Source organism: Helianthus annuus, chromosome 13 (assembly GCF_002127325.2).
Source record: "Helianthus annuus cultivar XRQ/B chromosome 13, HanXRQr2.0-SUNRISE, whole genome shotgun sequence".
Taxonomy (NCBI): domain Eukaryota; kingdom Viridiplantae; phylum Streptophyta; class Magnoliopsida; order Asterales; family Asteraceae; genus Helianthus; species Helianthus annuus.
The window spans coordinates 32,406,773-32,422,859 of record NC_035445.2 but is presented as its reverse complement, the minus strand read 5'-3'; the positions used below and the strand labels follow the sequence as shown (position 1 = coordinate 32,422,859).

General features: G+C 35.9%; 5 long non-coding RNA genes across 5 annotated transcripts; all 5 read left to right on the top strand.

Annotated features, from left to right (window-relative positions):
- The first annotated feature begins 1,260 nt into the window (after positions 1 to 1,260).
- LOC110897783 lies at positions 1,261 to 3,295 on the top strand. The gene is made up of 6 exons (XR_002568943.2): positions 1,261 to 1,553; positions 1,745 to 1,836; positions 2,101 to 2,722; positions 2,804 to 2,875; positions 3,010 to 3,099; positions 3,168 to 3,295. It is a non-coding gene; the product is annotated as an uncharacterized LOC110897783 (long non-coding RNA).
- Positions 3,296 to 3,390: 95 nt separating this feature from the next.
- Positions 3,391 to 6,184, top strand: LOC118485595. The gene is made up of 5 exons (XR_004876969.1): positions 3,391 to 3,474; positions 3,776 to 3,875; positions 4,111 to 4,282; positions 4,716 to 4,808; positions 5,776 to 6,184. It is a non-coding gene; the product is annotated as an uncharacterized LOC118485595 (long non-coding RNA).
- Positions 6,185 to 7,141: 957 nt separating this feature from the next.
- On the top strand, positions 7,142 to 7,564 carry LOC110902615. The gene is made up of 2 exons (XR_002571270.2): positions 7,142 to 7,430; positions 7,503 to 7,564. It is a non-coding gene; the product is annotated as an uncharacterized LOC110902615 (long non-coding RNA).
- Positions 7,565 to 7,800: 236 nt separating this feature from the next.
- LOC118485594 lies at positions 7,801 to 9,042 on the top strand. The gene is made up of 4 exons (XR_004876968.1): positions 7,801 to 8,503; positions 8,585 to 8,656; positions 8,791 to 8,880; positions 8,949 to 9,042. It is a non-coding gene; the product is annotated as an uncharacterized LOC118485594 (long non-coding RNA).
- Positions 9,043 to 9,171: 129 nt separating this feature from the next.
- On the top strand, positions 9,172 to 11,811 carry LOC110902614. The gene is made up of 5 exons (XR_002571268.2): positions 9,172 to 9,255; positions 9,555 to 9,654; positions 9,890 to 10,061; positions 10,495 to 10,587; positions 11,551 to 11,811. It is a non-coding gene; the product is annotated as an uncharacterized LOC110902614 (long non-coding RNA).
- The last annotated feature ends 4,276 nt before the right edge of the window (positions 11,812 to 16,087 follow it).

Sequence of the window (16,087 nt, the reverse complement as noted above, 5' to 3'; positions counted from 1 at the left end):
AACAATTATTGTTAAGATCAAAAGCCCAAACAAGCAACCAAACCAACAAAAAAACCCGTTCAAAATCTCATCATAAAGTTTTGGATTTATTTAAAATACATGAACATTAACCATTACTAGAACACGCATTAACTTCGCCTACATCTATCCAACTTGTCAATTGAATATCTTTATGGGTTTGTTTTTGTAAATCAACACACGTTATATAACATTCTAACAGGGGGGCTTAACACATGTTATGGGCCTGAGTCTGTGAATCAAGCAACCAAACAGCTACTATTCAGATCAAAAGCCCAAACAAGCAACCCAAACCAACAAAAAAACAGCTACTGTTAAGATCAAAAGCCCCTAATAAGCAACCAAACCAACAAAAAAACCCGTTCAAAATCTCATGATCTATAACCGTTTCAACAAAAAAATCATATTAATAACGATTTCAACAAAAAATCAAGTGTGAAATGATATTTCAAAAACACTTACCGGATCTATAACCGTCCGATGAACACGAAGAAGATCTTCAAACCTTCTTCTCACACACACACTCGTGCGTGTGTCATCGTTCTCTCTCTAAAACAACATACTTCAAACTTCTTCTCTCTCACACACTTGTATGTGTGTTCTTGGTGTTATAGATGAACATGATGAAGATTGTTGTTTCTCTCTCTAAAACAAAAAAATCATCTCTCTAAAAACCTTCATCCTACCGTCGTTCTCTCTCTAAAACAACAATCTTCAAACATTTTTTCTTTCACACGATGTAGATCTGAACTTGAAGATCGAAACTTGTGTTTGGTGTTCATCATGATCTTCATTGAAGAGAGAGGAGAGAGGAGAGAGGAGAGAGGAGAGAGAGATAACATGTGTGTAAGAGAATAAAGTTGATGTGTGTAAGAGAAAAGTCAAATTTTTGAATGCCTTAAATGCCATTTTCCTTTACTAATATGTATTATAAGATTTCTTTTAAATATAATTCTTACCAAAATTATGAGAGCCATTGATCAAGTTAGATTAAAGGTAATCAATGGATGACAATGGGCCATTAACTAAGTGATATGTTCCCGCCGCATCGCGCGGGTAAACGACTAGTCTATATCTATACTACTTTAATAAACATATATGAAGGACAAGATGGTAATTCAACAAGGTGTTGAAAAAACACTTAATGCACAATGTACAAGTGTTAAGGCACAAGAAAACACAAAACCATTTACCCTTTACACGGATCTACATCTGCCGTCCATTTTTTTACTTTTTCACACGGATCTACATCTGGACCGTCCATTTGACTTCACACGGATCACCAATTGCTTTCTCTCTCATTCCTCACACATCTCACAAAACAACATCAGATCTTCTCTCTCTCTTCTCTCTCTCTCTCGGCGATCTAGGGTTTCATGAGAGTATGAGGATGAGCTTGGTAAGACGATGCGACGGTGCGACGGTGTTGAGGACCTAACCATCGCCTCCAACAATGGTGGCTAGGGTTTCTTACAGATCTGACGTATAATTTTCGGAGAGTTTTGGTAAATTGGCGACCATACATACGATATCAGGTGAGTTCTGGTTTCGATCGTTTAATTTCCGGCCATATGAGTTTTGCTTTACGACTTTGCTTTTTGTTCTAAGCAAGTGTACGTCTCTTCTCTAGCCTTTCTCAAGATGCTTAAACACAGTAAGTACCAAATAATAGGGCTTCATTATGTTAAATTGTTCTTTTCATACTTTTCTATACGTTGGATTACAGTTGTAAAGTGCACAAGTATAATGTCTTATCCATGAATATTAGACATGTTTGAGGGGTACACCAAAAAGAAGCTCATTGTTACCAAGAACCAGGTACTATTCTTGAACATATGTGTTTAGATGTTTGGATCTTTAATTATCTTTATATGAAGACTTATACTGGTTTATTCCATATTTTTTATATAGAGTTTGGGTGTTTTTGAATAGATCTTTAAATCAAACAAGACCATTCATTTGATAATTTTGTATATCTTTTTGGGTTCTTGATATAGCTGGTAGTGCATATGGGAAGGAAATCGATATTTGGAGTGCAGGGGTAATGTTGTATATTCTATTAAGCGGTGTGCCTCCATGTAGGGATTGGATGTTAGTTTGAATTTGGGTTCCTCTTCGTTGGCTGATGGTTCGAAATGGACGGATTGGATCCTGGCGGTCATTATAAACAGCCGAAAGTTAATTCCTTGGCAATGTGAGACCTTCTTACTGTTAACTTTTTTTTGTTTTGATAGGCTTTGTGATTATTGTTAAAATATGACTGATTAAGGTTAAAAACTTAAATGGTATTTGACGGTTTTTTTCAAGAATTAATTAATATTTTTGGATAAAAGAATATTAATCGATCTACCCTACACTAAACGATAAAGACAAGGAGGCAAGATGCTAAACCATCTCAGTATTGAGTTATTTACAACCAATCAATTAACATGGGTGTTTACTTGTACCAATAATTGTTTTAAATGAACCAATGGGTTGTCGTGCATCGTATGTTTTAGTTTTTCTTTTTCTGTTTTTTATGGACCCAGAAATTGCATAAATAGAATGTAATACCAGCATCTGTAGTAGGCGGTAACAGATCTGTTTGTTTGTCTTTCTTGATTTGACAACATTGGCGAGCTACTTTTGTTTAATGTTAGGTTATCAGCACACGGAGAGTAAAAAAACAATGTTGACTTCCCGAAGTGTGCAAGATATTCGAGAAGTATAGATATTTCTTTTCTTATATTCATAAGACTTCTTACAACTACAACTCTTTTTTATAGACAATTCATTTCTCTTGCAGGCTCGTGAATATCTTTCTACACTAAGTGACCTCAGTTAAACTCAAAATTTTGCAGAGATTGAAAATGTAGAGGTGAGATTTAATGACGGTATCTTTTAGGGATGTCGACATAATGTATGTATTAGACAAGTTTCCTTTTTTGTATTAATTTGGAAGCAGTGCATAAGTTATAAGTTTTCCCAGTAACGTGTCCAGTATACTTGCAGGGCCTTGTGAATTTTGATGAAATTCTACAGGAAGCTGATGGCATTATCCTTGCTAGAGGGAATTTACGGATTGACCTTCCACCAGATAAGGTCGGTTTTTGTCTTCATTTGAAGTAAATTACTGTAGAACTATGACCAATTTATTTATTTGTACACAGGTATTTCTGTTTCAAAAAGCAGTTGTGTACAAATGTAATATGGCTGGGAAACCGGCTGTTGTTACTCCCGACAACTTGAGGCCCACCCGTTCTGAAGCTACTGATGTTGCTAATGTTGTTTTAGATGGCAAGTATCTAATTTTATAATGATAGTAAATAATACAATATCAGTAATATTATATCATATAGAATAAAACAAACGTCTTGTCTTGTATCAGGAGCTGATGCAATTCTTCTAGGTGCTGAGACAATGTGGGGGTTGTACCCTATTGAAACTATCTATATTGTTGGTAAAATTTGCGTTGAGGTATTAATTGCTTGATTATATTCTTTTGATTACACCAGAGAAATGAAAAAAAAAAAATCATTGCCTGATTAAGTGTACAATTCCGTTTAGGGCAATCTGCACCAAATTTGAAACGAATCTTAAATTTTTTCCTGATTTTAGCAACCACTTTTAGTAGTCTGAAAATAGAAACCGACTTACACTTTTAGTAGGCCCACCCGTGCGAGGTGTGTGTGTGAATTAAAGTTTATGAAGATGTTTTTAATTTCCCCGGTATACAAAATGTACGATTTAAGTATATGTAACATGAATTGTTATGCAGGTTAATTGCCAAGTACAAGCCTACCATGCCGGTGCTTTCTGTTGTTATCCAACACCTTAAAACAAATCAACTTTGCTGGACATTTACAGGCGGTTTTGAGGTAAATAAATCAACTTTTCAATGTAACGTTGGCCCATTGGCTAAGAAACCAGTACGATGAGTCTTTAGATCAGGAAAGTTTAGTCTTAATTTTTGGTTTTAACCTAAAACCGAACTGACCTGACCCAAGTTATATAACCGATAGCTGATTTAAAATGACCCAAGTTATATAATCGCGTCATGAATTGCGTTCATGTTCGTAAATCGCTGACCTATTTTGACCTTTTCCATTACAGGTGGACGAAGATAGCAGGAACTGATCTTTTGCTTGGTGATGTTGTGTCAGTCGGTTGCGCTGCTGGTCAAGATGGAGAGGAAAAAACTGTCCCCGCAGATATGCTTATTCTCGCAGGAACTGCTATTGTAAACGAGGCTATCCTTACCGGCGAGTCAACGCCCCAATGGAAGGTGACATAATTTCCAGATGATATTTCTCTCAAATCTGGCATAATTCCTTATCTTTATCAATAATCGCACAATATTATACTCATGAATGGTCAGTGTAAAAGTGAATATATGATTCCATGTGTACTGACTTTTTGATTTTGGGTTTGTGAGTTGAAGTGGATCCCCGTTCTTAATGGATGGATTTTTGGGTTTGTTTAGGTCAAACTAGACTTTGTAACGAATTAAGTTACGTACCTTGTGAGTTGAAGTGGATCCCCATTCTATGCTCTCTTTTGAGTTAAATGTACACAACATTGAATAATTTCGAGAATCCCAAGCGCTTGGCCTTGAGTTTTCTAAACCATCTCTAATGCTGGCATTGGGTTGTCAAGCGCTTCAAAAGCTCGAGTATTTAACTTCAAAAGTGTATCCAACTAATGTCTTTCTTTCACAGAGTGCAAAAACAAACCTAAATGTGGAGCAAGTTTTCTTTTCAATAGCAACAGATATCAAGCAAAGACTTACAGAAACCGACACCAAGGCCGAGGTATTTTCGACCAATTTTTTTATTACAAAAAGAATGAAAAATCATTGCGCTTCACCAGAACCGACCTAATCGTTGAGATCGGAGAAAATCGGTCGGTTTGGGTTGATTATGGTTTTTATACGCTTCAATTCATGGTTTAAAGTTTAAAAGATAGGGGTGCTAAACGGGTCGTGTTCGCAGGTTGGGGGGTTTAACCCGAACCTGAACTGAACCTAAAAATCGTGTTATACATATGAACCCGAACACAACCTGAATATTCGTGGGCTGATCCAAACACAACCCGTTCAACGCAAATAATGTTTTCCGCAAATTAATATATTAAAGTTAAATTTTACTACAAAAATACAGAAATGTATATAATACCATTACATTTAAATTATAAAAAAAATATAATATAATATAAATGGATTAACCGAGTCAACCCGCAAACCTGACCGGGTTGACATGAACCCGATCCGTTTAGCTAAACGGGTTCGCGGGTTCAACCTGAAACTGACCCGACCCATTTAGACTAAACCCAAACCCGTAAATGTTGTGTCGTGTTTTCGGGTCGTGTCGGAAATTCACACCCCTATTAAAAGACCAGAGGTTAACGGGTTGGTGAACTGTTAATACTGGTCGTTTACCTTATTTATATTATAGAATAAGCAGTTATATGCATTGTACATTCTCATGTATTATACTTTCTTTTTAATTTTTGGTACAAAATAATGATTCAAAAAAAAGACTGGTTCAATTGTTTCGGATCGTGAACACCCATATTTTTCACAGGGATCTTTTAAGTTGAAACCGTCAAAAGTGATTGATTTTTGTCAGCCCAATCTACCATTTTTCAAAATCATTCTTATTGCTACAGGCCAAAGTTTTAGTTGAAATCTCATATAAACTGTCATAACTACTACCACGCCAAACAAGTTTCTAAAAGTCAAAATGGGAGTTGACTAAAGTTGGTTTTGTTTGTGATCAGGGCTTGGCTGAGAAGTACAAGAAAACCGTTGCGCAAGTGGTTCTGCGATGGGGCATACAATGAAACACCATAATCATCCCTAAATCATTGAAGCAAGAACGAATTGAAGAGAATTACAAAGTGTTTGACTTTGAGTTGACCAATAAGGAGATGAAGAACCATAAAATGGCCAAGGAAATGAAGAACCATAAAATTGCCAAATCCTATGATAAAAGAATTGATCATATGTTTGTATGTCTTGATCAGTGCATTCTTGTCTGTGACAGCTAGAACGTAAATTTGCTATGTGTTTCCTCATGTGTGTGATTACAGGCCAAAGAAACATGTATGCATGCATGTTAAATGTAAAGGAAACACTTTTGTTTCGAACTTAATCAAATTTATTTGCAAATATACAGAGTGTCAAGACCCTGAAGGCTAAAACAATGATTAATCGTGCATAGATTTCGACCATTGTCATTTTGATATTAGACAACAAAATAAATTTGTATAAAAATTATTTATCTCAAAGTAAAACGAATTTGCCGGACTCACGTGACATAAAAATACTCTTTTCTTAACTATTGGACTGAAATAGATATTTTGGACAAAACACAGTGACTAAAATAGTATTTAACTCTATTTAAAATGGGTCGATTTTAAATTCTAAATGATTATGTTTATGATAAATGTTTTCTCATTTATGTGTTAATTTATTGTACTGGGGTAATAGTTACCAATAGTAGTTGATAATTTTAATGTTAAATTATCATTCATTTATAAAATACAATACGAATAATAAATCTAACACAAGTACCATACAATAGGTCAAGAGTGATAAACTAACATAAACGTAGATCGCGTTGTAAATTGTCTCTCCCGCATCGCACGGGTTTCCTACTAGATTTTAATTATGACCCAACTGAACTGAACCTTCTCATACACACCCTTAGAATTACTAAGTGTTGTGTTTTCCTTTGCATCGCGAATTTGGTTTTGGTTATGGATCAAAACCGAACCGCCCCGTACATAGCCCTAAACTCACCAACCTAAGTGATATGTTCCCGCCGCATCGCGCGGGTAAACGACTAGTCTATATCTATACTACTTTAATAAACATATATGAAGGACAAGATGGTAATTCAACAAGGTGTTGAAAAAACACTTAATGCACAATGTACAAGTGTTAAGGCACAAGAAAACACAAAACCATTTACCCTTTACACGGATCTACATCTGCCGTCCATTTTTTTACTTTTTCACACGGATCTACATCTGGACCGTCCATTTGACTTCACACGGATCACCAATTGCTTTCTCTCTCATTCCTCACACATCTCACAAAACAACATCAGATCTTCTCTCTCTTCTCTCTCTCTCTCGGCGATCTAGGGTTTCATGAGAGTATGAGGATGAGCTTGGTAAGACGATGCGACGGTGCGACGGTGTTGAGGACCTAACCATCGCCTCCAACAATGGTGGCTAGGGTTTCTTACAGATCTGACGTATAATTTTCGGAGAGTTTTGGTAAATTGGCGACCATACATACGATATCAGGTGAGTTCTGGTTTCGATCGTTTAATTTCCGGCCATATGAGTTTTGCTTTACGACTTTGCTTTTTGTTCTAAGCAAGTGTACGTCTCTTCTCTAGCCTTTCTCAAGATGCTTAAACACAGTAAGTACCAAATAATAGGGCTTCATTATGTTAAATTGTTCTTTTCATACTTTTGTATACGTTGGATTACAGTTGTAAAGTGCACAAGTATAATGTCTTATCCATGAATATTAGACATGTTTGAGGGGTACACCCAAAAGAAGCTCATTGTTACCAAGAACCAGGTACTATTCTTGAACATATGTGTTTTATTGTTTTATATAATTTATCAGATGTTTGGATCTTTAATTATCTTTATATGAAGAGTTATACTGGTTTATTCCATATTCTTTATATAGAGTTTGGGTGTTTTTGAATAGATCTTTAAATCAAACAAGACCATTCATTTGATAATTTTGTATATCTTTTTGGGTTCTTGATATAGCTGGTAGTGCATATGGGAAGGAAATCGATATTTGGAGTGCAGGGGTAATGTTGTATATTCTATTAAGCGGTGTGCCTCCATGTAGGGATTGGATGTTAGTTTGAATTTGGGTTCCTCTTCGTTGGCTGATGGTTCGAAATGGACGGATTGGATCCTGGCGGTCATTATAAACAGCCGAAAGTTAATTCCTTGGCAATGTGAGACCTTCTTACTGTTAACTTTTTTTTTTGTTTTGATAGGCTTTGTGATTATTGTTAAAATATGACTGATTAAGGTTAAAAACTTAAATGGTATTTGACGGTTTTTTTCAAGAATTAATTAATATTTTTGGATAAAAGAATATTAATCGATCTACCCTACACTAAACGATAAAGACAAGGAGGCAAGATGCTAAACCATCTCAGTATTGAGTTATTTACAACCAATCAATTAACATGGGTGTTTACTTGTACCAATAATTGTTTTAAATGAACCAATGGGTTGTCGTGCATCGTATGTTTTAGTTTTTCTTTTTCTGTTTTTTATGGACCCAGAAATTGCATAAATAGAATGTAATACCAGCATCTGTAGTAGGCGGTAACAGATCTGTTTGTTTGTCTTTCTTGATTTGACAACATTGGCGAGCTACTTTTGTTTAATGTTAGGTTATCAGCACACGGAGAGTAAAAAAACAATGTTGACTTCCCGAAGTGGGCAAGATATTCGAGAAGTATAGATATTTCTTTTCTTATATTCATAAGACTTCTTACAACTACAACTCTTTTTTATAGACAATTCATTTCTCTTGCAGGCTCGTGAATATCTTTCTACACTAAGTGACCTCAGTTAAACTCAAAATTTTGCAGAGATTGAAAATGTAGAGGTGAGATTTAATGACGGTATCTTTTAGGGATGTCGACATAATGTATGTATTAGACAAGTTTCCTTTTTTGTATTAATTTGGAAGCAGTGCATAAGTTATAAGTTTTCCCAGTAACGTGTCCGGTATACTTGCAGGGCCTTGTGAATTTTGATGAAATTCTACAGGAAGCTGATGGCATTATCCTTGCTAGAGGGAATTTACGGATTGACCTTCCACCAGATAAGGTCGGTTTTTGTCTTCATTTGAAGTAAATTACTGTAGAACTATGACCAATTTATTTATTTGTACACAGGTATTTCTGTTTCAAAAAGCAGCTGTGTACAAATGTAACATGGCTGGGAAACCGGCTGTTGTTACTCCCGACAACTTGAGGCCCACCCGTTCTGAAGCTACTGATGTTGCTAATGTTGTTTTAGATGGCAAGTATCTAATTTTATAATGATAGTAAATAATACAATATCAGTAATATTATATCATATAGAATAAAACAAACGTCTTGTCTTGTATCAGGAGCTGATGCAATTCTTCTAGGTGCTGAGACAATGTGGGGGTTGTACCCTATTGAAACTATCTATATTGTTGGTAAAATTTGCGTTGAGGTATTAATTGCTTGATTATATTCTTTTGATTACACCAGAGAAATGAAAAAAAAAATCATTGCCTGATTAAGTGTACAATTCCGTTTAGGGCAATCTGCACCAAATTTGAAACGAATCTTAAATTTTTTCCTGATTTTAGCAACCACTTTTAGTAGTCTGAAAATAGAAACCGACTTACACTTTTAGTAGGCCCACCCGTGCGAGGTGTGTGTGTGAATTAAAGTTTATGAAGATGTTTTTAATTTCCCCGGTATACAAAATGTACGATTTAAGTATATGTAACATGAATTGTTATGCAGGTTAATTGCCAAGTACAAGCCTACCATGCCGGTGCTTTCTGTTGTTATCCAACACCTTAAAACAAATCAACTTTGCTGGACATTTACAGGCGGTTTTGAGGTAAATAAATCAACTTTTCAATGTAACGTTGGCCCATTGGCTAAGAAACCAGTACGATGAGTCTTTAGATCATGAAAGTTTAGTCTGAATTTTTGGTTTTAACCTAAAACCGAACTGACCTGACCCAAGTTATATAACCGATAGCTGATTTAAAATGACCCAAGTTATATAATCGCGTCATGAATTGCGTTCATGTTCGTAAATCGCTGACCTATTTTGACCTTTTCCATTACAGGTGGACGAAGATAGCAGGAACTGATCTTTTGCTTGGTGATGTTGTGTCAGTCGGTTGCGCTGCTGGTCAAGATGGAGAGGAAAAAACTGTCCCCGCAGATATGCTTATTCTCGCAGGAACTGCTATTGTAAACGAGGCTATCCTTACCGGCGAGTCAACGCCCCAATGGAAGGTGACATAATTTCCAGATGATATTTCTCTCAAATCTGGCATAATTCCTTATCTTTATCAATAATCGCACAATATTATACTCATGAATGGTCAGTGTAAAAGTGAATATATGATTCCATGTGTACTGACTTTTTGATTTTGGGTTTGTGAGTTGAAGTGGATCCCCGTTCTTAATGGATGGATTTTTGGGTTTGTTTAGGTCAAACTAGACTTTGTAACGAATTAAGTTACGTACCTTGTGAGTTGAAGTGGATCCCCATTCTATGCTCTCTTTTGAGTTAAATGTACACAACATTGAATAATTTCGAGAATCCCAAGCGCTTGGCCTTGAGTTTTCTAAACCATCTTTAAAGCTGGCATTGGGTTGTCAAGCGCTTCAAAAGCTCGAGTATTTAACTTCAAAAGTGTAACCAACTAATGTCTTTCTTTCACAGAGTGCAAAAACAAACCTAAATGTGGAGCAAGTTTTCTTTTCAATAGCAACAGATATCAAGCAAAGACTTACAGAAACCGACACCAAGGCCGAGGTATTTTCGACCAATTTTTTTATTACAAAAAGAATGAAAAATCATTGCGCTTCACCAGAACCGACCTAATCGTTGAGATAGGAGAAAATCGGTCGGTTTGGGTTGATTATGGTTTTTATACGCTTCAATTCATGGTTTAAAGTTTAAAAGATAGGGGTGCTAAACGGGTCGTGTTCGCAGGTTGGGGGGTTTAACCCGAACCTGAACTGAACCTAAAAATCGTGTTATACATATGAACCCGAACACAACCCGAATATTCGTGGGCTGATCCAAACACGACCCGTTCAACGCAAATAATGTTTTCCGCAAATTAATATATTAAAGTTAAATTTTACTACAAAAATACAGAAATGTATATAATACCATTACATTTAAATTATAAAAAATATAATATAATATAAATGGATTAACCGAGTCAACCCGCAAACCTGACCGGGTTGACATGAACCCGATCCGTTTAGCTAAACGGGTTCGCGGGTTCAACCTGAAACTGACCCGACCCATTTAGACTAAACCCAAACCCGTAAATGTTGTGTCGTGTTTTCGGGTCGTGTCGGAAATTCACACCCCTTTTAAAAGACCAGGTTAACGGGTTAGTGAACTGTTAATACTGGTCGTTTACCTTATTTATATTATAGAATAAGCAGTTATATGCATTGTACATTCTCATGTATTATACTTTCTTTTTAATTTTTGGTACAAAATAATGATTCAAAAAAAAGACTGGTTCAATTGTTTCTGATCGTGAACACCCATATTTTTCACAGGGATCTTTTAAGTTGAAACCGTCAAAAGTGATTGATTTTTGTCAGCCCAATCTACCATTTTTCAAAATCATTCTTATTGCTACAGGCCAAAGTTTTAGTTGAAATCTCATATAAACTGTCATAACTACTACCACGCCAAACAAGTTTCTAAAAGTCAAAATGGGAGTTGACTAAAGTTGGTTTTGTTTGTGATCAGGGCTTGGCTGAGAAGTACAAGAAAACCGTTGCGCAAGTGGTTCTGCGATGGGGCATACAATGAAACACCATAATCATCCCTAAATCATTGAAGCAAGAACGAATTGAAGAGAATTACAAAGTGTTTGACTATGAGTTGACCAATAAGGAGATGAAGAACCATAAAATGGCCAAGGAAATGAAGAACCATAAAATTGCCAAATCCTATGATAAAAGAATTGATCATATGTTTGTATGTCTTGATCAGTGCATTCTTGTCTGTGACAGCTAGAACGCAAATTTGCTATGTGTTTCCTCATGTGTGTGATTACAGGCCAAAGAAACATGTATGCATGCATGTTAAATGTAAAGGAAACACTTTTGTTTCGAACTTAATCAAATTTATTTGCAAATATACAGAGTGTCAAGACCCTGAAGGCTAAAACAATGATTAATCGTGCATAGATTTCGACCATTGTCATTTTGATATTAGACAACAAAATAAATTTGTATAAAAATTATTTATCTCAAAGTAAAACGAATTTGCCGGACTCACGTGACATAAAAATACTCTTTTCTTAACTATTGGACTGAAATAGATATTTTGGACAAAACACAGTGACTAAAATAGTATTTAACTCTATTTAAAATGGGTCGATTTTAAATTCTAAATGATTATGTTTATGATAAATGTTTTCTCATTTATGTGTTAATTTATTGTACTGGGGTAATAGTTACCAATAGTAGTTGATAATTTTAATGTTAAATTATCATTCATTTATAAAATACAATACGAATAATAAATCTAACACAAGTACCATACAATAGGTCAAGAGTGATAAACTAACATAAACGTAGATCGCGTTGTAAATTGTCTCTCCCGCATCGCACGGGTTTCCTACTAGATTTTAATTATGACCCAACTGAACTGAACCTTCTCATACACACCCTTAGAATTACTAAGTGTTGTGTTTTCCTTTGCATCGCGAATTTGGTTTTGGTTATGGATCAAAACCGAACCGCCCCGTACATAGCCCTAAACTCACCAACCTAAGTGATATGTTCCCGCCGCATCGCGCGGGTAAACGACTAGTATATATATATATATATATATTACGACGCGCAACTCATAGATATATTGCGTATAAACGGAAGAGTTAACGGATTTACACAATGATGGTCACCAATAAAATCGTTCAAAACACAAATCATAATATATATATATAAATATATATGGACTCATGTATATATATATATATATATATATATATATATATTAACGTGCCAACATAATAAAAAATGACAACTTTTCGAGAAAATCTCAAAGTTATGTGATAATTCTAAGAATCTGAGAAACTTAGGATTTTTGTGATTAAATGTTATTTTGATTTAGAATTGTTCCCATATTAGGACGTATATAATCAATTTCTGGGATTGTGGTATTAAAATACGCACCCAAAGGTGAGTGTCACTAAACCCCTCTTTTTACTGTTTTATATATATTTTGGGGGTGGAACACGTCGTTAAAAGGGTTTAATAATGTTTTCGAAATATAACATACCTTTTAATATAAAATATATATCTTCGCTGAAAATATATGAATTTGATAAGTCACATGTTTCGGAGTAAAACAATTTTGAAGAATGAATATGGTAAGTGCGGTATTTCTTAAGAGAAATGAGACCGTACGAAATGGGAATGAATTCCGGACTGAATCTCAACACTTGAGTGCCAGGGGAATTCGTAAGTCGTAGTATATTAAATTGTCATATTAGTAGGATATATATATTGTACGTGAGGCAGACATCATATTGTTCTTCGAGAAAGAACCCTGCGCCCATGATGTCGTTTAATCAGTTAAGTATGGTACGCGATGAATTGTTGGTAGATCTATCGGGTTGACAACCCCGTCGTGACCGGTCGTCCTGAGTCAATGTCAAACGACGAATTAAGATTCTGTTTATTGTGTAGCATTGATTATCCTTGCATGGTTAATATATAGTTCGTATCGTCTAGCTAACTTACGAGTCCGAAAGTTGACACTAGAATTTAATATACAAAACCTGGGCAGTATTGCAATCGTCGGAGTAATGAACTGATGGATGCCCATGGATTTTATTAAGGAAGTAAAATGGACTTTCTAAAAATTTCCTGAATTGTTTTTAAATAAAGACCTAATTAGAAAGTTTTCCTTGAAATAAAATCTGTTAGTAAACAATTAAGTGAGCTCACCTTCCTTTGTGTTGACACTTGATTTTAACGTGTTCTACAGGTACATGAAATCGGCTTCAGGAAATCATGGTGTATCTTGTGGATGATGATGCATGTTGTTACGTTTAATTATGTTGGACAACTATTAAACTATCTGGGACGTTTGTAATAAGATCCGCGAGGATCAAAACAACTTAACTTATGTAGCTGTGTCGTGACTTTTAAAAATGTAATGTTTAATAGTTATGTTTTAAAATAGAGTAAAATGCACGGATAGTCCCTGTGGTTTTGTAAAATAACACCTATAGTCCCCAACTTTTGGAAATTACACCGGTGCTCCCTGTGGTTTGATAGTTTGTTACTCGGATATTCCTTAGAGTGGATGTCCGTTAGTTTCCTCCGTTAAATGGATGTAAAATGACAAAATTAACCTTCATCTTCTGCACTTTATAAAATTAAAACAACCTCTCCCCAATCTAATTAAAAGCCTTAGAATCCCCAATCCTACAATTAACAGCAACATACACTACCTCTCCCCATAACCCTAGCTACTTCAGATTCAAACTCCGGATAAAACACACACTATACATACATATCCAAACAATTCGGCATAAAACGAAGCAATTGAAGCGGTACTGAACGTATTCGGCCATAGTGACTGGTCAAACGAAGCTGGAATTATGCGAATAAAGTCAATAATAATGGTTTGAGGATGAGTATCATTGTAATTATCGCATTTGGATATGAATCTGGCTATAATCAGGATTGCATTAAGGTGATCAGGTGTGATTGTTGGAGATCTGTGTGACAACTCGTATCTCAAACCTCTCTTTGTACTTAGTGTAACTTGTTTGAACCTTATGTGATATGTGAACTTAGTTGAATAATGGAATGTTATGTTTGATATTGTGTTATGGGAATGTATTTACATAAACGAACCGATCACACAACACCACCCGATTGCACAAGTCAGTTGGGCCGCACAACTCGTTCCTTTTCATACACATCCCTCGGCCCAATCTTGCACTCCTTGTATCCGAAACCAATGGGCAACCCAATTAAGGGTTCGGCCCACTCCCTTTTATACACATACAAGCACTCATGTGTGGGGTTGCTTCTCATTTGTTACAAAACACAACACAAACACAAACCCTATTCTCTCCATCTCTCCTCTCGAAGTCGACGGCAGCACACCCTTCTCCACCGAAGCTTTGTGTTCGGATCAGTCCTTGTTCCCTTCTAATCGGTTAGTGTTTGTGTTTATCGATCGTATCTTTGATGATGTTATGATCTATGTGCTTTACATGATGAATTAGTGATACCTTGTGATTAAACATGATATAAACTGTTGAAGCTTTATGTTCTTAATAATCGGCTCACATGTGTACTTGATGATATTCATATGATTCTGATTGCATGATCTAGATTTAGAACCGAATACATAGAATCGACCGTTGTGATGTGATAATCGAAGTAGTTGCATGATGGTTAGAAACTGCATATTGATATAAAAGTTCACTAATGATCCGGATTAATGTTTGATTATTGTTCATGGCTAGGATTAATTAGGGTTTATACGAGTCACATGATGATTGCTTGATTTGATCGATTAATGGTTTGGATAGAAACTGATGATTGTGTTGATTGATAAATTGCAAACATGGAAACTGTTAAACAAATTGATTGGATCTGTAACTACTGCATAAATTAAGGGAATTAGTTAACCGGTCGCACAAGCCCTCTCGGTCGCACAAGATCAGGTCACACAAGACCTGATCTGATCGCACAAGGTGCATCGCACAAGCTGGGTACAATCACATTAGGCACTGAGGACAACACATCATATGCATGATCGCACAAGACCTTGTGGATCACACAAGATGGTGCAGATCGCACAAGGCTTGGGCCACACACGAACGTTTGGACTATTGGGCCTAAAAACCCAATATCCAGTCACACAAGTTAATCCAATCGCACACGACTAATTGGATCACACATGTTACTTTTTCTGTAAACTGATTGGGCCGTGTACATGTTGGGATTATTTATGTTTTGGGCCGGGTTTGGATCTAATCGCATAACCCATTGTGGATCGCACAAGCTATGCTGATCGCACAATAGGTTGGGCCGGTTGCCTTTGGGCTCTATTATTGGATCGCACAAGATGATTAGGCTCGTATAAGTTCAACAACCCAATCATCCGAGTCACACAATGTGGGTATCATGTGTGATTTTCACTGTTAACATGCTCTACGTGTTTGCCATGATCAATACGTGTTCGTAACCTGTTAGCTTATGTGCAATACTTGAGCGTAGACCTGACTTTGTATGGTAAGCATGTTAGGACG